A 6,677-nucleotide genomic window follows, 5' to 3' on the forward strand; every position below is an offset into this window, starting at 1 on the left:
AGTGACAGAAGCTTAAACCCTAGTTTATGCGTTGCTTCGTAAGGGGCTGATTTGGATCCACATGTTTCATGCTATGGTTAGGTTTACCTTAATACTTTTGTTGTAGTTGCGGATGCTTGCAATAGAGGTTAATCATAAGTGGGATACTTGTTCAAGTAAGAACAACACCCAAGCACTGGTCCACCCACATATCAAATTATCAAAGTATCAAACGCGAATCATATGAACGTGATGAAAACTAGCTGGACGATATTCCCATGTGTCCTCGGGAGCGCTTTTCCTATTATAAGAGGTTGTTCCGGCTTGTCCTTTGCTATGAAAAGGATTGGGCCATCTTGCTGCACTTTATTTACTTTTGTTACTTGTTGCTCGTTACAATTTATCCTGTCACAAAACTATTTGTTACCACTTATTTCAGTACTTGCAGAGAATACCTTGCTGGAAACCGCTTATCATTTCCTTCTGCTCCTCGTTGGGTTCGACACTCTTACTTACCGAAAGGACTATGATAGATCCCCTATACTTGTGGGTCATCATATATGGATAGTAGATAAAGGTATTTATAATCTGAAATTATAAAAACAGCAAGGTAACTAATGATAAAAGTGAGCGTAAACGGTATTGCAATGTGTGGAAATAAGGCCTAGGGTTCATACTTTCACTAGTGTAAGTCCTCTCAACAATACTAACATAATTGGATCACATAACTATCCCTCAACATGCAAAAAAGAGTCACTCCAAAGTCGCTAATAGCGGAGAACGAACGAAGAGATTATGGTAGGGTATGAAACCACCTCAAAGTTATTCTTTCCAATCAATCCGTTGGGCTATTCCTATAAGTGTCACAAACAGCCATAGAGTTCGTACTAGAATAACACCTTAAGACACAAATCAATAAAAACCCTAATGTCACCTAGATACTCCAATGTCACCTCAAGTATCCGTGGGTATGATTATACGATATGCATCACACAATCTCAGATTCATCTATTCAACCAACACAAAGGACCTCAGAGAGTGCCCCAAAGTTCTACCGGAGAATCACGACGAAAACGTGTGCCAACCCCTATGCATAGGTTCATGGGCGGAACCCGCAAGTTGATCACCAAAACATACATCAAGTGAATCATGTGATATCCCATTGTCACCACAGATACGCACGGCAAGACATACATCAAGTGTTCTCAAATCTTTAAAGACTCAATCCGATAAGATTACTTCAAAGGGGAAACTCAATTCATTACAAGAGAGAAGAGGGGGAGGAGAAACATAAGATCCAACTATAATAGCAAAGCTCGCGATACATCAAGATCGTGCCAAATCAAGAACACGAGAGAGAGAAAGAGAGAGAGAGAGAGAGAGAGATCAAACACATAGCTACTGGTACATACCCTCAGCCCCGAGGGAGAACTACTCCCTCCTCGTCATGGAGAGCACCCGGATGATGAAGATGGCCACCGGATAAGGATTGCCCCCTCCGGCAGGGTGCCGAAACGGGTCTAGATTGGCTTTCGGTGGCTACGGAGGCTTCTGGCGGTGAAACTCCCGATCTATTGTGCTCACGGCTGTTTTTAGGGTATATGGAGATATATAGGCGGAAGAAGTACGTCAGGAGGGGCACGAGGGGCTCACGAGGGTGGAGGGGTGGGCGCGCCCCCTGCCTCGTGACCTCCTCGCAGATCCCCCGACGTGCACTCCAAGTCTTCTGGGCTTCTTTCCTTCCAAAAATGAGTTCCGTGAAGTTTCAGGTCAATTGGACTCCGTTTGGTTTTCCTTTTCTTCGAAACCCTAAAACAGGGTAAAAACAGAAACTGGCACTGGGCTCTGGGTTAATAGGTTAGTCCCAAAAATGATATAAAAGTTTATAATAAAACCCATAAACATCCAAAACAGTAGATAATATAGCATGGAGCAATCAAAAATTATAGATACGTTGGAGATGTATCAATACCTTCAACGTCAAATTATACAATGCAGATACATACACCTATTTTGAATGCAAAACTTGGCAAGCACTATGCAAGGCTTATGCATTTGAGCCTGATATGGTTATCACCTTTGATATTCGTCCGGAAGATGATATTGAAGGTAATAGAGACATCTGGGTCGATGTGCAGACGCCTCCAGTTCTACCATTATGTGAGTTTCTCAACCATATTATGTCTTCGATATTGTTTATTCAAAAAGAGTTGACAAGTAATTTATATTGACAGCTTATTTCCAATCAAGCAAACATGTCCGGCGCTTGATAGACAGGACCGTCCACTGTCCCGGGGCTGAACTAAACTGCGAGGAGACAAGTCATTATGTTTCATGGCTTGAGGATCTTGATGCTGTCAAGACAAAAAAAATTCCTGCACTTAGAAATGTTAGTACTCAAAACGTGCGACCAATAGTGTTCGTACTGAACTACGGTCACATATATTTAGGAAAGATGGTAAGATTTCTACTATTTCTCCTCAGTGAATCTTTGCATACATTATTTTTTTAAGCTAAACTTCATTGCTAAGTATGTTACTATACGATGTTCTTCAACAGGGACTCCCGATGAATGTTGTGCCTGATTGGATCGAGACTCAAGGTACCATGAATATTGTTAGCTTACGCCCAAGATATCCTACAATGCACTTTAGTGCATTCAGGATTTCTAATAGCGAGCAATGCTTAATAGTAAAATATCGGAGCAAAATTGTGAACGATCGCAGAGAAGTACTAGGGGGCAGCAATCAGAAGCGCAACCCACGATTAGGAGACAGGTTCATCTGCATGCTCCAATATGATGAATCAGGAAATCTATACATGTTCTATGCTATTTTACCTGAGAGAGAGCAGCAGGAGTGATTAGCTAGTTCATGCTCTTAGTACTTGTCCTCTCATGTCCGTGTTCTTCGTCCTGAACTTAATCTCAAAGAGTGATTTGCTTTTGTGGTGTTATGAACGCTTATAATATCATTACCATGTTGAACTCAATGATATCTTGGCTTCTGGTACAAATGAATGTTTCTTCTTTAAGCTAGTGTTGGTGGTGATTAGATAGCGGTAATGACTATATGATGATTAAGTGGTGGTAATGAGACGACTATTATATGAAGATTTTTAGCTAGCTATGAAAACTGTTGTTGGTGATGATATATATGATGCAAGAGTTTTTATATTAATATGATGATGATGATGATGATGAGTTATTATATCATTTATGAAAGAAACCGTAGATTAGTTTCAACTGGATGGATTCTAGCTAAGTGATCAAGTATATACCATATCTATATTACCTCAATCACTTAATTAGGTGATCAAGTATATATAATATGGATATGGCATATACTTGATGACTTTGCTAGGATCCACATGCATCCTAGTCAAACTAATTTGCAGTACTTTCACCTAATGATTTAACAACTCATTATAATGTAAAACAATCACTAAATTAAATTGAAAACACAAAATTAAAGTAAAAAATAAAAAATAAAACCAAAACACAACTAAACATTTAGTACCGGTTGGTGTTATACCGGTTGGTGTTACCAACCGGTACTAATGTCCTACGCGCCCCCGGAGCTGGCTTGTGCCACGTGGTTGCCCTTTAGCACCGGTTCGTGCTGAACCGGTACTAAAAGGGGGGCCTTTAGTGCCCACACCTTAGTGCCGGTTACCGAATCGGCACTAAAGGGCCTTATGAACAGGTGCTATTGCCCGGTTTTGCACTAGTGAACCAAACGCTACATCGATTCACTAGCCTGGCCAGGCAGAGAAATCCCACCATCTCGCGTCCACACCAGGCACCATCCGGCTTCCTAGATGGGGGTGGGCACGAGGGCCAGGGCGGGAACCAAACTGGCTCTAAAGCCTTGGGGTCCTTGCCCACCCCCATCGTTGGAGGGACAAATGAAAGAAGAGGGGGCCTCCAGTCTCTTGCAAGGGTGGAGGGTAGATCGCCGCCACCCGTGGCCGCCTAGGTCACGAGAGGGAAGTGAAAGAAAACTTTTGGTCCCTCAATAGTACCAAAACCATATACATCATTTTCGGATTTTTTTTATAAAGGGGACCCAAAAACATAATTGTGAATTCAGATTCATTAGGAGGATTTGAACCTAGACAGTGGAATTATACACCCTCTTCCCCCACTAAGTGAGGTAGGCTATCTACCCGGAAAAAAAGAGTTCTTAAAACCCTCAAGATTTAGTCTTCTTACTTGCAAAAAGGATCACGAGACAAGTGAGGTAAATAAAAAACTAACACTGGAAAAAAATAAACTAGCTAAAAGAAAACAGGCGGAAACCAGTTTTTTTGGCAAAGCTTAAAAAAAACATGGGAAAACCGCCAACGTAGAAGTTTACGGAACGCAAAGAAACCGAGAAAAGAAAATGAGGAAAATAGAGGGGGTGAGAGGAGGATAGAAAAATAACTAATAACTAGGTGAAATCACGAGTATCCATGGTTAATTTTCTTGAATACGTACGTTTTATTATTGTGTTCCATGGTTTTCTTGAATTTTGCCGCCAAGATCCAAAATTTCTAGAGTATTACAGTTGTTGTGCATTTGACATTCCTGTGATCTTGAGTAATTTTACTACAGTAGAATATTTATGTAACTGCTTAAATTCAAAAGGTATGACAGTTTTTTTTTTTTGAGGAAAACATAAATAAAAGGTAGTATGACAGTTGAGATGTGGTTGGAGACAAAGTAGGCCTTGGAAAGGTACGAGGGATATACTTCAAGCTTGGAAGCCCATAAGATAGGCCCATAACCACCACACTGGTGCTCGGTTGAATGATTGGAAACGAAATGCCTCCCTCGCCTGGCAGCACTATGAAAATGCAACCCCCCTTCAAAAAAAAGAAAAGAAAATGCAACCCGGCCACCGTGCAGGTCAGGTCAGGTCTCTGACTCCAAGTATCACCCACCATGAACTCAACCTGTTGGACGGAACGGAATGCCTCCGCCATTTCGCCAAGTAGGGCACATCTCCTAATAATTAATTAAGTCCAGTATTATGACACGAGACTTTCCCCAGTCCGTGGGCAGTTTGGCGCTAAAGTTAGTACAAAGTTGGATCATCTATTTTAAAACGGAGGGAGTAGTTATTTAGTTGAATTCTACTGAATCAGATCTTAACTTCCATTCCACCTATTGATTTGGAATGTTAATTGTGCTTGCTTCTCTAAGCAGTAAGCACTAAACCAAACGTCTGGCTTAATGAACAAAGGATAAATAAAAACATATATAGCCTGGTATGTCAGTATCTCTGATCCATGCCAAGTCACTAGAGTGAAAAAAGCACGATGAAGCATTTCAGTATACTTCACTGATTGTTAGTAAAAAAAACACATGATGCCTTTGATCAGCCTGTACTAAGGTGAAGAGACGATGAAACATTTCAGCACTATATTATGAGACCAAGAGCTAGGGGAAGATTGATCCATCATGCATTGCATTGTCAGGCAAAAAAAAATATTATGCCTTTGATCACCTACTATATATCATACGGTTCGCATATGGTAACATGCACCGCAAAATCGCGGATTGGTTGGCACCGGCTCTGTCTGTCATCATCTTCATTCTTCTTGATCTTCGCTTTCGAGCATCTGTCACCTCTTCTACTTAACTGTCATCTTGGAGCATCGGTCAGATAGTAACTCCTTCACTTTCTGAGCTATCAGAACAATGTAGCCTCTTCAGAAAGAACACATACTCTGCTCCTGACATCACTTTTGTGGGTGCTCCAAGATGCTGCTGCCTCTGGCTTAACATCATCTGCACCCATTTCTAAAGATTCTCCTTCCTTCATCACGCCGTCTTCATCGAGTCAGAGCCATCAGCTGTAGGTGTCTTTGATTCTCCTTCCTTCATGAAACCGTCATAATCAGAGCCATCAAAGAAATATCATGGTTTTATTTCATGATGGCCTAACTTAAAGGACAGACCCAGTGCTAGAATTAATTAGCACGGCCAAACTATTAATGCAAAGAGAAGGCAGTGTCTTCCTAAAAGAATGTCACACTATCATGGCCTTGCAGAGAGCAAAATAGCATATGCTTGAAATCTGGATCAACTAAAGTGCAATACGGATTGACAGAAAACATTGTAAATTAGTAACACGGAGATCCTAAAACAGGTTGGGCATTCATGTGGTGTGCTAATTAAGAAGATTAACAAAGGATGGCATGTTTAATTTCGCATAAAGGTTGTTGCCCTGATTTTCTGAAAATCTGACACATACCTATTTGTATAATTTCTGGGAAAGCGGTTGCTTTGAATCTGCTGGCGCTTTTCTTCTCTATCATGTTCATCCTTTGGATCAAGAGCAGCATGGACTCTCTGTTTGTGCCCAGAAAAAGTAGGTGGAGATGTTTTGGTTGGGTACATGTTATCCCCTGGTATAGGTCTCATTCGTCCAGGTTGGTTGGAACTTGTGCGTGCAAAGTGCAAACACACCTGGCTGCATTCACCATGATGATTTCATCCTAATTTAGAAGAGATATTTACGGATTAACAACAACAACAACAACAACAACAACAACAACAAGAGGTGCATGTCATGCTACTATATACTACCTCTGGGTATTTTTTTCGTTGTCGAGCGAATGGGAGATAACTTGGGATTGTATCTCTGAAAAAGTTGGGCCTCCCAATCATCATCAACAACTACAAAAAGGGCACACTAGACTTAAAAAGG

Source organism: Triticum dicoccoides, chromosome 4A (assembly GCF_002162155.2).
Source record: "Triticum dicoccoides isolate Atlit2015 ecotype Zavitan chromosome 4A, WEW_v2.0, whole genome shotgun sequence".
In the NCBI taxonomy this organism is placed as follows: domain Eukaryota; kingdom Viridiplantae; phylum Streptophyta; class Magnoliopsida; order Poales; family Poaceae; genus Triticum; species Triticum dicoccoides.